Below are 17173 nucleotides of genomic sequence, written 5' to 3' on the forward strand. Positions count from 1 at the left end.
GAGGGTGCTCTGACTATCCAGCGACATACTGTCTTCCCCCGCCTCCGTTTCCGAGCGCAAAGCGTCTGCCTTTATGCTTTGCAGGGAACTTCTCAAGAGGCATAGCAGAGGAATGGTGACGCTAATGATTACAGCATCGCCGCTCACCATCTGGGTAGACTCCTCAAAGTTTCCAAGGACCTGGCAGATGTCTGCCAACCAGGCCCACTCTTCTGTAAAGAATTGAGGAGGCTGACTCCCACTACGCCACCCATGTTGGAGTTGGTATTCCACTATAGCTCTACGCTGCTCATAGAGCCTGGCCAACATGTGGAGCGTAGAGTTCCACCGTGTGGGCACGTCGCACAGCAGTCGGTGCACTGGCAGATTAAACCGATGTTGCAGGGTCCGCAGGGTGGCAGCGTCCGTCTTGGACTTGCGGAAATGTGCGCTGAGCCGGCGCACCTTTCCGAGCAGGTCTGACAAGCGTGGGTAGCTTTTCAGAAAGCGCTGAACCACCAAATTAAAGACGTGGGCCAGGCATGGCACGTGCGTGAGGCTGCTGAGCTGCAGAGCCGCCACCAGGTTATGGCCGTTGTCACACACGACCATGCCCGGTTGGAGGCTAAGCGGTGAAAGCCAGCGGTCGGTCTGCTCTGTCAGACCCTGCAGCAGTTCGTGGGCCGTGTGCCTCTTCTCTCCTAAGCTGAGTAGTTTCAGCACGGCCTGCTGACGCTTGCCCACCGCTGTGCTGCCACGCCGCGTGACACCGACTGCTGGCGACGTGCTGCTGACACATCTTGATTGCGAGACAGAGGTTGCGTAGGAGGAGGAGGGTGGTTTAGTGGAGGAAGCATACACCGCCACAGATACCCGCACCGAGCTGGGGCCCGCAATTCTGGGGGTGGGTAGGACGTGAGCGGTCCCAGGCTCTGACTCGGTCCCAGCCTCCACTAAATTCACCCAATGTGCCGTCAGGGAGATATAGTGGCCCTGCCCGCCTGTGCTTGTCCACGTGTCCGTTGTTAAGTGGACCTTGGCAGTAACCGCGTTGGTGAGCACGCGTACAATGTTGCGGGAGACGTTATCGTGCAGGGCTGGGACGGCACATCGGGAAAAGTAGTGGCGACTGGGAACCGAGTAGCGCGGGGCCGCCGCCGCCATCATGTTTTTGAAAGCCTCCGTTTCCACAAGCCTATACGGCAGCATCTCTAGGCTGATCAATTTGGCTATGTGCACGTTTAACGCTTGAGCGTGCGTGGCTGCGTTCTTGCGCTTGCGCTCAAACACTTGCGCTAGCGACGGCTGGATGGTGCGCTGAGAGACATTGCTGGATGGGGCCGAGGACAGCGGAGGTGAGGGTGTGGGTGCAGGCCAGGAGACGGTAGTGCCTGTGTCCTGAGAGGGGGGTTGGATCTCAGTGGCAGGTTGAGGCACAGGGGGAGAGGCAGTGGTGCAAACCGGAGGCGCTGAACGGCCTTCGTCCCACCTTGTGGGGTGCTTGGCCATCATATGTCTGCGCATGCTGGTGGTGGTGAGGCTGGTGGTGGTGGCTCAACGGCTGATCTTGGCGCGACAAACCTTGCACACCACAGTTCGTCGGTCGTCTGCACTCTCAGTGAAAAACTGCCACACCTTTGAGCACCTCGGCCTCTGAAGGGTGGCATGGCGCAAGGGGGCGCTTTGGGAAACAGTTGGTGGATTATTTGGTCTGGCCCTGCCTCTACCGCTGGCCACCGCACTGCCTCTTCCAACCTGCCCTGCTGCTGCACTTGCCTCCCCCTCTGAAGACCTGTCCTCAGTAGGCGTAGCAAACCAGGTGGGGTCAGTCACCTCATCCTCCTGCTGCTCTTCCTCCGAATCCTCTGTGCGCTCCTCCCTCGGACTTACTGCAATTACTACTACCTGAGTGATAGACAACTGTGTCTCATCGTCGTCGTCCTCCTCACCCACTGAAAGCTCTTGAGACAGTTGCCGGAAGTCCCCAGCCTCATCCCCCGGACCTGGGGAACTTTCCAAAGGTTGGGCATCGGTCACGACAAACTCCTCCGGTGGGAGAGGAACCATTGCTGCCCATTCTGGACAGGGGCCCGAGAACAGTTCGTGGGAGTCTGCCTGCTCCTCAGAATGTGTCATTGTAATGGAGTGAGGAGGCTGGGAGGAAGGAGGAGCAGTAGCCAGAGGATTCAGAGTTGCAGCAGTGGACGGCGTAGAACTCTGGGTGGTCGATAGATTGCTGGATGCACTTTCTGCCATCCACGACAGGACCTGCTCACACTGCTGATTTTCTAATAAAGGTCTACCGCGTGAACCCATTAATTGTGAGATTAATCTGGGGACGCCAGAAATGTGCCTCTCTCCTAATCCCGCAGCAGTCGGCTGCGATACACCTGGATCAGGAGCTCGGCCTGTGCCCACACCCTGACTTGGGCCTCCGCGTCCTCGCCCGCGTTCACGTCCTCTATGCCTACCCCTATCCCTCAGCATGGTGTATTACCAGTAGTGCAGAAACAGAACGCTGTAATTAAATGTGCCGCTTATTGGCCTGTGGTTGGAGGCTGACTTTGTTTACCGAACGCACAGCAGAGCCAGGAAAGAATTTTGCGCAAGCCTGTAGTGAGACGTAGGTGCGTATGACTGAGCTAGTGGAATTCACAGCACAGAAGCAGTCAAGCGTCCAAAGGCCACTAGTAGGCCTTAAGTATTTTGCTTCTATTTTTTTAAAGGCTGAGCTGAGACAGCAGACAGATACTGTAGGCAGCGTATATATGTATACTGTTTCCCTCTGGACGAGATGACGGCGGTGATGTAACGGGCAACGCAGAGCCAGGAAAGAATTTTGCGCACGCCTGCTGTAACACTTAGCTGCGTAATAATTAGGACTACTACCCCCAGCAGAGACGCAGTACACTCAAGACGATCACAGGCAGCCCAAAGATAGTATTTTTCCCAAATTTGTTTGAAAAAGCCCACTGCCTATATAGACAGTATATCTCTTTCCCTGCCTCACCAGTACTGGCCCTATACTATGTACAAGGACTGCAGACTGTTTCCCTCTGGAAGGGATGATGGCGGTGATGTAACGGGCAACGCAGAGCCAGGAAAGAATTTTGTGCACGCCCGCTGTAACACTTAGCTGCGTAATAATTAGGACTACTACTCCCAGCAGAGACGCAGTACACTCAAGACGATCACAGGCAGCCCAAAGATAGTATTTTTCCCAAATTTGTTTGAAAAAGCCCACTGCCTATATAGCCTGGATATTTCTTTCCCTCCCTCACCAGTACTGGCCCTATACTCTGTACAATGACTGCAGACTGAGGACGCTATGGTCTGCACGCCCGATATACAAAAAAAAATAATTGTGCAACACTGCTAAAAGCAGCCTCAACAGTACTGCACACGGTCAGATGTGGCCCTAAGAAGGACCGTTGGGGTTCTTCAAGCCTAATATAACTCCTAACGCTCTCCCTATAGCAGCAGCAGCATCAGCAGCACTTTCCCTGATCTATGTCAGAATGCATCTGTGGCGAGCCGCGGGCGGGGCAGATTTAAATACTCGGGTGACACCTGATCTCGCCAGCCACTCACTGCAGGGGGGTGGTATAGGGCTTGAACGTCGCAGGGGGAAGTTGTAATGCCTTCCCTGTCTTTCTATTGGCCAGAAAAGCGTGCTAACGTCTCAGAGATGAAAGTGAAAGTAACCCGAACATCGCGTGGTGCTTGTTACGAGTAACGAGCATCTCGAACACGCTAATACTCGAACGAGTATCAAGCTTGGACGAGTACGTTCGCTCATCTCTAATCAGGATCCATTATTGCATGGACAATGCAAGAGACCAGCTAGTAGATAAGAGACCAAATCTGTAGGATGAAGACATTTAAAGCCTTACACTACCAGCTGACCATCACCATTTGTCCATGGACCTGCATGGACATCTCCCTTCGATACCAGATGACATTGTATATTTGTCTCACTTGCAGTAATGAAGAAAATCTGCAAATCTGGAGAAATGACAACAAGGTCATGATTAGAGATGAGCGAGCACACTCGTCCGAGCTTGATGCTCGTTCAAACATTAGTGTGCTCGAGATGCTCATTACTCGAGACGAGCACCACGCGGTGCTCGAGTCAATTCCATTTCCTTCCCTGCATGTTTAGCGCCATTTTCTAGCCAATAGACATGCAGGGAAGGCATTACCACTTCCTCCTGTGACATTCCAGCCCTATCCCAACCCACTGCAGTGAGTGGCTGTCGAGATCAAGTGACCTCTGAGTATATAAAGCGGTCCTGTCCGCGGCTCGCCTCAGACACACACTGGGGGAGTATAGGAAAGTGCTGTTGAGATAGGGAAAGTGGTAGTGTAGGATTCCTGTCTTCAAGAACCCCAACGGTCCTTCTTAGGGCCACATCTGACTGTGTGCATTACTGTTGTGGCTGCTGGGAGCAGTTTTGCACAATTTTTTTTTCCATCTCGGGCTCTGCAGGCTATTACAGCTATAGCGCTCTCAGTTTGCTGTCTATTATACAAAGTATAGGGAAAGTGCTGCTGCTTATATAGGGAAAGTGTTAGAGTAGAATCCTGTCTTCAAGAACCCCAACGGTCCTTCTTAGGGCTACCTCTGACCGTCTGCATTTTACTGGGTGGCTACTGGGAGTTGTAGTGCTTCCATTATACTACTGCGCAGCTAGGCCTGTTTGCAGCCTTTCGTAATTTTTTTTTTCTGGCTGGAGTTTGCGTTACAATACCGCTCTCAGCGTGAAAATGTACGCACATAATTCCATACTTATTTACACTGGTCTGTGCCTGCAGTGAATTAGGTGCACAGCGTACGGCCACCACAGCCACTTCTACAGGGAAAGTGATATACACAGTATACAGCCTCTATCCTCTGTCCAAAAAAAACCCAAAAGCTCTTTTGTTGGGCTACATCTGACCGTGTGCATTTTACTCGGTGGCTCCTGGGAGTTGTAGTGCTTCCATTATAGTATTACGCAGCTAGGCCTATTTGCAGCCTTCTGTTTTTTGTTTTTTTTCTGGCTGGGGTTTGCGTTAAAATACCCCTCTCAGCGTGAAAGTGGACGCAAATAATTCCAAACTTATTTATACCATTCTCTGTCTGCAGTGAATTAGACAGCGGTCTCACCGCTATACAGTACTGTAATATTTCCGGGCCACTGCAAAGTATTTCAGCTCTGCCGCTGTGCAGAGCGTCTCACAATACCCTTTCCTTGGTGGGGTTGAGATAGCCGCAGTTAGCAGCACTATCCACTGGCTTTAGAGTCTTCTCCCACTCCACACAGCCTCTATTATCTACAAGTCTCTGTGAGCAGTAAACTACCCCTAGGTATCAGTGCAAGACAGCGGGTTACTTTATTTCCTAGTCACAGCATAGAGCCTCCGCTATCTACAAGTCTCTGTGTGCGGTGAATTAAGGCCCAGTTGTCAGTGCTGTACAGTGGGGTAATTTATTTGGCCCTGCTCTATTCTTAATCCGCCATGATGAGGAGTAGGGGTAAGGGTCGAGAACGTGGACATGGACGCGGACGTCCAAGTGACGGTGTGGGCACAGGCCGAGTTCCTGGTCCAGGTGAATCACAGCCGGCTGCTGCAGGATTAGGAGAGAGGCAAGTTTCTGGGGTCCCCGGTTTCATATCACAAATAGGCCCCACGCACCTGCACAAGCTTTAAACATGCACATTGCCAAATTAATCAGCCTGGAGATGCTGCTGTACAGCCTTGTGGAAACTGAGGCTTTCAAAAACATGATGGCGGCGGCGGTCCCGCGCTACTTGGTCCCCAGTCGCTACTATTTTTCCTGGTGTGCCGTCCCAGCCCTACACCAGCACATCTCCCGCAACATAAATCGTGCCCTCACCAATGTGGTTACTGGGAAGGTCCACTTAACCACGGACACGTGGACAAGTACTGGTGGGCAGGGCCACTATATCTCCCTGACGGCACATTGGGTGAATTTGGTGGAGGCTGGGACCGAGTCAGAGCCTGGGACCACTCACATCCTACCCACACCCAGAATAGCGGGTCCTACCTCAGTGCTGGTATCTGCGGCGGTCTATGCCACCTCCTCTAAACCCTCCCCCTCCTCCTCCTCCTCCCACGCAACCTCTACCTCTCAATTAGAAAGTGTTAGCAGCACGTCGCCAGCAGTCGGTGTAGCGCGGTGCGTCAGCACAGTGATGGGCAACTGTTAGCAGGCCGTGCTGAAACTACTCAGCTTAGGTGACAAGAGGCACACGGACCCCGAACTGTTGCAGGGTCTGACAGAGCAGACCGACCTCTGGATTTCGCCTCTGAGCCTCCAACCGGGCATGGTTGTGTGTGACAATGGCCGTAACCTGGTGGCGGCTCTGCAGCGAGGCAGCCTCACACACGTGCCATGCCTGGCGCACATCTTCAATCTAGTGGTTCAGCGGTTTCTTAAAAACTACCCTCACTTGTCTGACCTGCTCGGCAAGGTGCGCCGTGTCTGCGCATATTTTCGCAAGTCCACCACAAACGCTGCCACCCTGAGGACCCTGCAACATCGGTTTAATCTGCCAGAGCACCGACTGCTGTGCGACGTGCCCACACGGTGGAATAGTACGCTGCAAATGTTGGCCAGGCTCTATGAGCAGCATAGAGCAATAGTGGAATACCAACTTCAAAATGGTCAGCGTGGTGGTAGTCAGCCTCCCCAATTTTTTTTACCAAGGAGTGGGCCTGGATGGCAGACATCTGCCAGGTTCTCGGAAACTTTGAGGAGTCTACCCAGATGGTGAGCGGCGATGCTGCAATCATTAGCGTTACCATCCCGCTGCTATGCCTGCTGAGAAGTTTGCTGCAAAGCATAAAGGCTGACGCTATGCGGTTGGAACAGGAGATGGGGGATGACAGTATGTCGCTTGATAGCCAGACCACCCTCATGTCTATATCACAGTGTGTTTTGGAGGAGGAGGAGGAGGAGGGGGAGGAGCAGGAGGAGGAGCAGGAGGAGGGGGAAGAGACAGCTGGGCACACTGCAGAGGGTACCCATATTGCTTGCATGTCATCTGTTCAGCATGTATGGGCTGTGGAGGAGGAGGATCCTGAAAGTCATCTTCCCAGTGAGGACAGCCACGTCTTGCGTACTGGCACCCTGGCACACATGGCTGACTTCATGTTAGGCTGCCTTTCTCGTGACCCTTGTGTTAGACGCATTCTGGCCAACACGGATTGCTGGGTGTACACCCTTCTCGACCCACGGTATAAGGAGAACCTTTCCACTCTCATTCCCGAAGAGGAAAGGGGTACGAAAGTGATGCAATACCACAGGGCCCTGGTGGAAAAACTTATGCTAAACTTCCCATCTGACAGCGCTAGCGGCAGAAGGCACAGTTCCGAGGGTCAAGTAGCAGGGGAGGCGCGGAGATCAGGCAGCATGTACAGCGCAGGCAGGGCAACACTCTCCAAGGTCTTTGCCAGCTTTATGGCTCCCCAGCAAGACTGTGTTACCACTCCCCAGTCAAGGTTAAGTCGGAGGGAGCACTGTAAAAAGATGGTGAGAGAGTATGTAGCCGATCGTACCACCGTCCTCCGTGATGCCTCTGCTCCATACAACTATTAGGTGTCAAAGCTGGACACGTGGCACGAAGTTGCGCTGTACGCCCTGGAGGTGCTGGCTTGCCCTGCCGCTAGCGTCTTGTCAGAGAGGGTGTTTAGTGCAGCTGGGGGAATCATCACAGATAAACGTACCCGCCTGTCAACTGCCAGTGCCGACATGCTTACACTCATAAAGATGAACAAAGCCTGGATTTCTCCAGACTTCTCTTCTCCACCGGCGGAAAGCAGCAGCACCTAAAGATTCTTTTTGCTGCAACCGAATAAATAAGCATTCTCTATCACCGGAAAAAAAGGGGGAATTACCTTTGTCAATCACTCTCGGATATTAGTCCTCCTCCTCCTACTCCTCCTCCTGAAACAACATGTCATCACGCTGAACTGCCAATTTTTCTGCGGCCCAAAAGGCCCAAAAGGCTCTGCTTACAATTTTTTTACAATTTTTCAAAAGTTTCAAAAGTTTTGATACTTTACCAGAAACCACTGAGCTGCCTTCAGGCTCCGTTGCAAATTAAGCAATATTTCTGGGTTTCACCTGCCCTCTCGGTTGATAAATTTTTCAGAGGTACACTTGTACTCTTGATAAACTAATTTTTATGGCCCTCGCCTATACTGTTATCTAACTAATTTTTCCTGACTTCGCCTACACTAATGGTACACCAATGTTTCAGGGGTTCGCCTATACTCTTGCTACAGAAATGTTACAGGGGTCTGCCTATACTTCTACTACAGAAATAGTACTGTGGTCTGCCTATACTGCGGCTACAGAAATGTTACAGGGATCTGCATTTACTGCTGCTACAGAAATGTTACAGGGGTCTGCCCATACTGCTGCTACAGAAATGTTACAGGGGTCTGTCTATACTTCAACTACAGAAATGGTACTGGGGTCTGCGTATACTTCTGCTACAGAAATGTTACTGGGGTCTGCCTATAAAGTTACTACAGGAATGTTACTGGGGTCTGCCTATACTTCTACTACAGAAATGGTACTAGGGTCTGCCTATACTGCTGCTACAGAAATGTTACAGGGGTCTGCCCATTCTGCTGCTACAGAAATGTTACAGGCGTCTGCGTATACTTCTGCTACAGAAATGTTACTGGGGTCTGCCTATACTGTTACTACAGAAATGTTACAGTGGTCTGCCTATACTTCTACTACAGAAATGGTACTGGGGTCTGCCTATACTGCTGCTACAGAAATGTTACTGGGGTCTGCTTATACCTTTGCTACTGGAATGTTACAGGGGTCTGTTTATACTATGGGTGCACACAGACTTCCCATCACGGTGTTTTACCTATCTGGCCAAAAAACACTGACTGACTAGGGCATGAATTGTGGGCCGAGGCCAATATGTATTTTCTCTCGTGTTACTACAGTTATCTGAGACACTGGTTTGGGCCAAACAAGAGCAGCGATATTGCACAAATGAGATGTTCACAGCTGCACTAGCATCGGAGTCCGCTTTATGCCCGCGATTGCTGAGGGTTTGTGCAGAGGCCTATGTCCTCGGCGCAGTGAAAGTCTGCCATGTTTGAGCACTTTGATTTCTTCATGGTTCATGTCTTGGGTTGCCTAGGACCCACCTAGGCTGTGTGTGCACACAGACTTCCCATAGTGGTGTTTTACCTGTCTGGCACAAAGTCACTGACTGACTTGGGTAGGGTGCAGAGTGCAGATGGCTTTCCCCTTGCGTTGTCGATGAGGTATCTGGCACCCAAACAGAATGAGTAGTGTGTGGACACATGGATTTCCCATTGCTATGTCATTCGCGGCACCTTGGGCCACACAAGGTGTTTGCTGGGACCGAGCCTGACCCAGGGCCCGCTCACATACTTCCCACACAGACTATAGCGGGTCCTGGGCATGGATTCTTGGCCTTGTAATGCCACCTCCTCCAGCTTGGGGTCATGGGATCAGCACTGGGCAACATGTATTTTCTCTCGTGTTACCACAGTTATCCGGGGCACTGGTTTGGGCCAAACAAGAGGAGCGATACTGCACTAATGAGCAGTTCACAGCTGTACTAGCATCGGAGTCCGCTCTATGCCCGCGATTGCGGAGGGTTTGTGCAGAGGCCTATGTCGTCGGCGCAGTGAAAGTCTGCCATGTTTAGGCACTCTAATTTCTTCATGGTTCAGGTCTTGCGTTGCCCAGGACCCACCTATGCTGTGGGTGCACACAGACTTCCCATAGTGGTGTTTTACCTGTCTGGCACAAAGTCACTGACTGACTTGGGTAGAGTGCAGAGTGCAGATGGCTTTCCCCTTGCATTGTCGATGAGGTATCTGGCACCCAAACAGAATGAGTAGTGTGTGGACACATGGATTCCCCATTGCTATGTCACTCGCGGCACCTTGGGCCACAAAAGGTGTTTGCTGGGACCGAGCCTGACCCAGGGCCCGCTCACATACTCCCCACACAGACTATAGCGGCATTGTGGAGATATGTAGAAGTGCTGGGCTGGCACCTGAGTCCCTTTTATGCCCACGTTTGCGGCCCCTGACAATTTTGCGACGGAGGAGGCACGGGATTGGAATGATGATCGTACGTCAATTTATCATTGATTCTCAACAGCATTGTGAGCTATCGCCCCCCCCCCCCCCTTTCAAACAGGGTCGCTGCCTGGCCCTGCCAACCCTCTGCAATGTGTGCCTCCGGTTCCTCCTCATCGCAGATGCACTTAGAAATAGACATGAGGGTGGTGTGGCTATGAAGCGAGCGTGTGGCATGAGGGCAGCTGAAGGCTGCGAAGAGAAACTTTTGTGTGCGCTGCGGACACAGGGTCGTGCGGGGGGGGGGGGGGGGGGGGTTGGGCAGCATGTAACCAAGGAGACGAGGCAGCGGTGTGACCCGCAGGCAGTGATTGTGCTTGGTTGGACGTAGTGTGGTGCTTAGCTAAGGTGTGCCTTGCTAATAAGGGTTTGTCCGAAGTAAAAATTGTTACGGGGCAGACTCTAGCCCCTTTTGTGGCTTAATAGTGGGACCTGGGAGCCTCAGATGTAGCCATGCATGCTGCCCCTGCCCTTCCCTATCCGTTTCTGTGGTGTTTCCATGACTTTCGGATGTTTTCCAGAGTTTCACAAGTGAAGACCTATGCGGAGCATCGGTCATATACAAAAATGCTCGAGTCGTCCATTGACTTCAATGGGGTTCATTACTTGAAACGAACCCTCGAGCATCGCGGAAAGTTCGACTCGAGCAACGAGCACCCGAGCATTTTGGTGCTCGCTCATCTCTAATCATGATTGATGCCTGTAAAAATGTTTTTACAAGAACCCAGCGATGCCCCTTTAAAGAAAATGACAGTTTTTAGAACTAATCCACAATTGTTAGGTTTATTGTAGGGCATATTATTGTGTTTTAAGTTCCTCTTTTTATATTTCAGAGTAATGAGAATCAGCATGAAAATCTGTGTTTTGTTACCAGTAAGGACACCCCCCCCTCTTGCTTCACAATACTGTACAAAGCAGTATATTATACCACAATCCTCTAGTAACATAAATGTAACTAAAATCTATAATTTCTCAAATAATTTATTTTTTCCGCTCCTAAATCTCTATACATACACTATCTGTCAAAAGTTTTCAAAATCCTCAATTTTTTCCAGTTTTTATTGATATTTACACAGTTTAATGTCTCAAATCTACTTTAAAATGAAGGCACAGAACAAATAAACTAGTTTAGATGGGGAAAAATTATTAATATATATTTTTTCACCAAATCAAATCTATATTTTTGACTCTTCACGGTTGATATAACGGCTTTACACAAGTGAGGCATCTTTCTACAATTACATTCAGATATTGTTCAGGAATATCTTCCCAACATTGTTGCAGAAGTTCCCACAAATGTGCTGCACTTGTAGGTTGCTTTGCTTTCACCCTTCTGTCCACTTCATCCTAAACAAGCACAGTTCTGATATAACCTAGAAGTTGGTTTTGGATCATGATCCTGCAGTAATATGTACCTCTAACCAACTAGCCGTACACCAGAGGGTTTTGCATAGCATGTCAAACTGCTGTGGTAGCCCATTTTGTCCAGTGTACCAGTCCCTCTGTGCAAGTTGACAACTCTGGATCCAGCAAAAGAGCCCCAGGCAATCATGCTTCCTCCACCTGTCAGAACCAGCAACTCTCGGGGCCGCCGTGCCCACACCACTGGTCCTGCCACCCGGGTTACAGGAGTGCGGTGTAGGGGAGCCCCGGTTCTAGTGATCTCCCCGGGCCGCTGTAAAACTGGTCGCCGCCGGGTTGCTAGGGAGGCAGCAGGTGCTTCTCTACTTCCTTGACTACCAAGCATGCTTTCTTGGTAACTGTCTGTTCAGCAAGGCTGGGGGCGTGTCCCCAGCACCTCCTTGATGAGCCCTGCTGCTGTCAGGCTCCCCGCCCCAATCAGCTGCTGGGGCGGGTGCTCTGACAGCATTTAAATGTATGTGTTTTCCTTCCAGCCCTTGCCAGTGTTAGTTTGGTTCTCCAGCTGCACCCGCGTCTATTTTGACTGCTCTTGTGACCCCGGCTTTTCTGCCTTCTGCTCTTGGACTTGTCTACGTTTTTGCCTTCCCCTCTGTACTGCGTACCCTCCTGTTGCCAACCCGGATTGTCTGACCACTCTACCGTTTGTTTGTCTTCAGTGTCTGTTTGTCTTCCTGTGTCCCGCGCCCCTAGTGAGGGTAGGGACAGCTGCCCAGTTGTCGCCCTGGGGGTTAGCCCGGGGGGGCAAGTAGGCAGGGACAGGGGTTGTGGGATTTCTCAGGGACCCCCATATCCCGGACACTGTCCTGACAGTAACACTGGCCGAAGGAAGGTCAGACCCTTGTATCCGCCCGGCAACTTTGAACCCCTCGATGGAGGCCGTGGTGGCTTTAGCGAACCAGGTCCAGGTCCTTACGAACCTTGTCCAGAACCTAACCGCCCGCTTGCAGCTACAGGTACAAGTGGCAGCAAATTTATGACGAACCCGACCGGGCCAGCTACGCAGTCTCCAAGCTTTTGGCCCTGCGCCAGGGTTGCAAGATGGCGGAGGACTACAGTTCCCAATTCCGCCAACATTGTACGGAATCCGGGTGAAATGATGCCGCCCTAAAAGACTTATTTTTGGCCGGTCTGTCTGAGGGTCTTAAGGACCTACTCGTGGCCCACCCGGAGCCAAGAACCCTGGAGCAAGCCATGTCGCTGGCTATTCGGGCCGACCGACGTTTGAGGGCCAGACACGCCGCTCGGACCACTCCACTCTCCACGCCCACTTCTTCTACTGACCCAACTTTTTCACCTCCCACCACCGAGCCCATGGAGCTGGGAGCCATGAACCCCAAGCAATGACGGGAATATTGCCTGAAGAAGAATCTCTGCTTTTACTGTGGTGAGCCGGGTCACCGCATTGCAACCTGCGCTAAGAAGGCATGGCAGGAAAACTTCCGCTCCTAGGCAGTTGTCGGGAGGACTGTCTAGGAGCCAAGGTACTCCCTGTGTTGTCCAAAATGTTAATGCCCTGCACCCTAGAATTCCATTCTTTCCACCGTACTGGGCAAGCCTTCGTTGATTCTGGAGCTGCTGCTAATTTCGTTAACTTTAATTTCGTTGCTCAGCTGTCCGGGGTTTTGTTACGCTTAGAGACTCCGATTTTTGTTTCAGGAGTGGACTCCACTCCATTGCAGGCAGGGGTAGTTAATCTGGTTACCCCTGAGGTAAGGTTTACTATAGGAGCCCTACATGTTAAAACCTGCACATTTCTGGTGATGAGAGATTTGTCTGTGGACGTCGTCCTAGGTCTCCCCTGGCTCCGGGAGCACAATCCGGTAGTAAATTGGGACACGTTGGAACTGGTAGAGTTGGGTCCCCGCTGTGCCAACCACCTATGTCCGGTGGAGGTGGGGATCTCCACCTGCGAGGGAATTCCCCTACCAGATCACCTCTCTGAGTTCTCAGACGTTTTCTCCAAGCAATTATCTGAAGCCCTGACCCCTAGTAGGGAATGAGACTGTAAAATCGGTTTGATTCCGTGGGCCAAACTTCCAAAGGGCCGCATTTATAATGTTACAGTTCCAGAGAGAGAATCCATGAGGGACTATATCCAGGACAGCTTGGCCAAGGGGCACATCCGGCCCTCAGAATCCCCGGTGGGTGCCGGGTTTTTCTTCGTCGAGAAAAAGGATGGGGGTCTCCGGCCCTGTATTTACTATAGAGAACTAAATAAAATCACAGTCAGAAACCAGTATGCTCTTCCGCTCATTCCTGACCTCCTCAACCTAGTCGCTGGTGCCCAATGGTTTTCTAAACTTGACCTCAGGGGAGCATACAACCTCATTCACATTCGGGAGGGGGATGAGTGGAAAACCGCCTTCAATACGCCTCTCGGTCATTTTGAATACCTAGTAATGCCTTTTGGATTGTGTAACGCCCCCGCCATTTTTCAAGGGTACATGAATTCTGTGTTTCAGGATATCATGGGGGTGTTCCTTGTTGTATATCTAGACGACATTCTGATTTTTTCCTCCGACTTGCCGAGTCACCGTACTCATGTTCAGACCGTGCTAGCTCGACTCAGTCGTAAGAAGCTGTTTGCTAAGCTCGAGAAATGTGTTTTTGGGGTACAAAAGATATAATTCTTAGGGTATATCATCACGCCATGCGACTTCCAGATGGATCCTGGGAAGGTGAAAGCCATCACGGAGTGGGCCCAGCCAGGTACCTTGAAAGCTCTTCAACGCTTCCTAGGCTTCGCCAATTACTATTGCAAGTTCATTAAAGACTTCTCCGTGGTGGCTAAACCTCTAACAGACCTCGCCAGAAAGGGAGCAGATGTGAGTACCTGGTCTTCTGATGCTCTTAGGGCCTTCGATACCCTAAAGGTGGCGTTCTCTTCAGCGCCCGTCCTAGTACAACCGGATCTGTCCTGCCCGTTTGTGGTGGAGGTAGATGCCTCAGAGTTTGGTGTGGGAGCGGTACTGTCCCAAGGTCCCTCCACACTCACTAACCTTAGACCGTGTGCCTATTTTTCTAGAAAGTTCTCTTCCACTGAACGGAACTACGACATAGGCAACCGGGAATTGCTGGCTATTAAGTGGGCTTTTGAGGAGTGGAGGCATTTTTTGGAAGGAGCTCGTCACCAGATCACGGTACTCACAGACCATAAAAACCTCACCTATTTAGATTCCGCTAAGAGGTTAAATGCTTGGCAAGCCCGCTGGGCCTTGTTTTTCTCTCGGTTCAATTTTGTTATAGACCCGGCTCAAAGAATGTCAAGGCAGATGCCCTGTCTAGGAGTTTTGGTTCCCCGGAACCTTCCGAGTCTGAGCCTGAGAGTATTCTCTCCCCTGGGGTGGTCCTTGCTGCTGTCTCCTCCGACCTTTCACCTCTCATACACGCCGCTCAACAATCTGCCCCTGAAGCCCTTCCGGAAGGCAAATTTTTTGTTCCGTTGTCAGAGATTGAAAGTGTTAGAGGAGACACATGCTTCAGTCCTAGCTGGACACCCCGGTATCAGGGGTACTCTAGATTTAGTATCCAGAGTCTATTGGTGGCCGCATATGGCCAGGGATGTATGGTTATTTGTGTCCGCGTGCCCGGTTTGCATAAGGGGGACGAATCTCAGGAGACGTCCTAAGGGTTCTCTTCTTCCCTTGCCCATTCCGTCCAGGCCATGGTCCCATTTGTCCATGGATTTTATTACTGATCTGCCATCCTCGCTGGGGAATATGGTCATTTGGGTCATAGTTGACCGTTTCTCTAAAATGTCACATTTCGTTCCGCTTTGCAAGTTGCCTAACGCCAAACTTCTGTCTGAAATGTTCATCAAGGAGATTGTTCGGCTACATGGGATCCCCGAGGATATTGTGTCAGATAGAGGGGTATAGTTCGTCACTCGCTTCTGGCGAGCTTTCTGTAAAAATCTAAATTTTTATTTGTCTTTTTCCTCCGCCTTCCATCCCGAGAGTAACGGAAACGGAACGGATGAATCAAGAACTTATCCAGTACCTGCGACTTTTTGTCTCTGATAACCAGTTTCAGTGGGCCAACTACTTACCTCTCGCCGAATTTGCTATTAACAACCATGTTAACTCGTCGTCCCAATTGTCACCCTTTTTTTGTAACTATGGGTTCCATCCCCGGTTCTCGTTTTCTACTCCTTTTGTCTCGAACAATCTGGCCGCGGACATATCCTCTGAGGAATGGTGCACAGTTTGGGCCCAGGTTCGTAAGAACCTTCAGGGTTCCCAAGAGAAACTGCGTAAATACGCTAAGAAAAGATGTACTATCTCGGCACCTTTTGTGGTCTGGGAGCAAGTTTTATTGTCATCCAAGAATCTGAGACTTAAGGTTCCCTCCCTGAAACTTGCTCCTTGGTTCATTGGCCCATTTACTGTTTCGCAGGTTATCAACCCGGTGTCGTATAAGTTGTCACTTCCTGACTCCTGGAAGGTCCACAAGGTTTTTCATAAAAGCTTGCTTAAAAAGTACGTGACTCCAGTTCTACCCACCCAGAACCCGCCCCCTCCTTTTCTGGTACAGGGGGAACTGGAGTATGAAATGGAAAGGCTTGTTGATGCCCGACGGGTTAGAGGTGTGCTACAATACCTGGTCCACTGGAGAAGGTTTGGCCCTGAGGATAGGACGTGGGTCCCTGCCAGGGATGTTCATGCGCCATCCGATCGTTCCACAGGGCTTTCCTGCTTAAGCCCGCTCCTGGCCATGGGGGTCCGGTGTCCCCCCGTAGAAGGGGGGGGGGGGTACTGTCAGAACCAGCAACTCTCGGGGCTGCTGTGCCCACACCACCGGTCCTGCCACCCGGGTTACAGGAGTGCGGCGTAGGGGAGCCCCGGTTCTAGTGATCTCCCCGGGCCGCTGTAAAACTGGTCGCCGCCGGGTTGCTAGGGAGGCAGCAGGTGCTTCTCTACTTCCTTGACTACCAAGCATGCTTCCTTGGTAACTGTCTGTTCAGCAAGGCTGGGAGCGTGTCCCCAGCACCTCCTTGATGAGCCCTGCTGCTGTCTGGCTCCCCGCCCCAATCAGCTGCTGGGGCGGGAGCTCTGACAGCATTTAAATGTATGTGTTTTCCTTCCAGCCCTTGTCCATGTTAGTTTGGTTCTCCAGCTGCACCCGCATCTATTTTGACTGCTCTTGTGACCCCGGCTTTTCTGCCTTCTGCTCTTGGACTTGACTACGTTTTTGCCTTCCCCTCTGTACTGCGTACCCTCCTGTTGCCGACCCGGATTGTCTGACCATTCTACCGTTTGTTTGTCTTCAGTGTCTGTTTGTCTTCCCGTGTCCCGATTCCCTAGTGAGGGTAGGGACCACCGCCCAGTTGTCGCCCTGGGGGTTAGCCCAGGGAGGCAAGTAGGCAGGGACAGGGGTTGCGGGATTTCTCAGGGACCCCCATATCCCGGACACTGTCCTGACACCACCATGTTTGATTTTTTGGTTTCACACACTCAGGAACCATCCTCTCACCTACTCGACAGTTAACAAAACCACTTTTTGATGTACCAAAAATGTCGAATTTTGATTCTTCAGTCTACAAGACCTTCTTCTGTAGTCCACTGGAGGTGTTTCTTAGCCCGCGCAACACTTTTTAAAAATTTTTGCAATCTTAGGA

The sequence above is a fragment of the Eleutherodactylus coqui genome, chromosome 8, assembly GCF_035609145.1.
Source record: "Eleutherodactylus coqui strain aEleCoq1 chromosome 8, aEleCoq1.hap1, whole genome shotgun sequence".
Lineage (NCBI taxonomy): Eukaryota > Metazoa > Chordata > Amphibia > Anura > Eleutherodactylidae > Eleutherodactylus > Eleutherodactylus coqui.